Raw genomic sequence first — 1,981 nt, forward strand, 5'->3', positions numbered from 1 at the left:
TATATATATTTATTCAAATGCATATATTGACACATATATATTTATGGACCCTATCCAATGTAAGTTGAAAACGCATGTTTTCTTTCAGATCCTCTTTTTCTCTCGCTTTCCTTTTCATCTGTTATTGTAGAACATTTATTGCGGTCCTTACCGGACCCATAAATAATTATGATGGTGGTCTGTGTATTTTTATAGATTCTGATTTCTGCCTTCAGAATGTAATTAATGGGTCCGCAAATTCAACTTTGCAAGCAGGTAAATTCAAATTCTCTAAATACATGTGTGAATATTTGTTTTAAATTACTTGACGAGGATAGATTTTTGCATGATGTGATCGAAATAATTGGCGAATTCATCAATGAAAAATGCTTGAATGAAAAATGCTGAGAAAAGTCAATGAAACAGTGGTTGAAAATTTTCACTTATTGTCCAATATATATAGCTGTCCTATTTGCAGTATTCTTAATGTGAGATCCTATATAGAAACAAATCGTGTTGTAACTAGAGAGTGTCATTACACCAATAATTATTTCAAATTTTTGCCACAAGGGTAGCTTGAGGTAGGTGGGGATGAGTCGATTACATCGACCCCTTATTTTAGCGATCCTGAAAGGATAAAAGGCAAAGTTGACCTCAGCGGAATTGGAACTCAGGACCTGGAGACGGGCAAAATACCGCTAAGCATTTTGTCCAGCGTGCTGACGTCTCTGCCAGCTCGCCACCTTCATTACACCAATAATAATATACAGAATAACAGTAAAGGAGACTTGGGGAAGAGAGGACATGTCGTTGATGAGGTCACAAATGACGAGGTCACGAAAGAGCTTTGGCAAACAACTGGCTGATTGTTTAACTAACAGTTTAAACGTACTATTAATAAGTCTGTTGGTAAGGTACTAACAAATTGACTACCAATAAATGAGTGAAATTGCCCTAATGTGTGTGTTTAGTATTATTGGCTTCATGACCATCCCTAAATACAATGAGATATACTTATGTTCTTAACTACGAACAAATTATGAGAACAAACTGTTTTTATTTTCCAGTTTCTTTTTATTATTTCCTAATTTTTTTACTTTGAATATTTGATATTTGATGAGATGGATACACGCATCGAAATCGGTTACATTTTATAAAAGTCAATTAACGTAACAAATATTAAAAACATCTTTAAACATACTTTCGTGTTCTTTCTACTTTTAATTTTTAAATGTACTTGTAGATTTATGTGGATTCTTCACCTCACTTTTCAACTATATATATATATACACACATACACACTAGCAATGCATCCCGGCGCAGCCCGGGTGTTACCACCTACAGCCACATTGTATTATTTGTTCCTTTATTATGGGCAGAATCAGCACAGCTGATATATAGTCAAGTTATTGCTTGTTTAAAAGTGAAGGGGAGGGGTACAATTTGCATAGATTTGCATGAAAGTGCTTTCTCTTCTTAATAAGGATCACAAACTATGTATTGTTTCATTGTATAAAAGGGGCTTAATACTATTTTGCCCAGAAATCAGGTTTTTTTTTAAATTTTAATCCCAACCTTCGTTCCCACCGCAATTTCTTAATTCGTAACTTTACTTCAAATTTTTTTTATCCGCGTAGAAAAACACAGACGTTACGAATCTGGGAAATTTCTTATTCTTAAAGTTTAATTTTTCTTAAAAGAAACACTCAATGCCCCTCCCCCTACCTCGCCCACCCATCACCTACCTATTTTCAAATAGCTAAAACCTCCTAATGTTTCACTTTTGTCTGACATTTCACGCATGCGTAGAACCGTACTGAAATAGCAGACGCAAAACATACCAGACCACCACCAGAAAACCTGACATGCAAGAAACAACAGGTAAACGACATTATTTCTGAAGAAACGAATCCGCTTTCCAAAAAGCTCGAATTGAAACATTGGGAGTTTCTCTCTCTCTCTCTCTCTCTCTCTCTCTCTCTCTCTCTCTCTCTCTCTCTCT

This window comes from Octopus bimaculoides, chromosome 20, assembly GCF_001194135.2.
Source record: "Octopus bimaculoides isolate UCB-OBI-ISO-001 chromosome 20, ASM119413v2, whole genome shotgun sequence".
Lineage (NCBI taxonomy): Eukaryota > Metazoa > Mollusca > Cephalopoda > Octopoda > Octopodidae > Octopus > Octopus bimaculoides.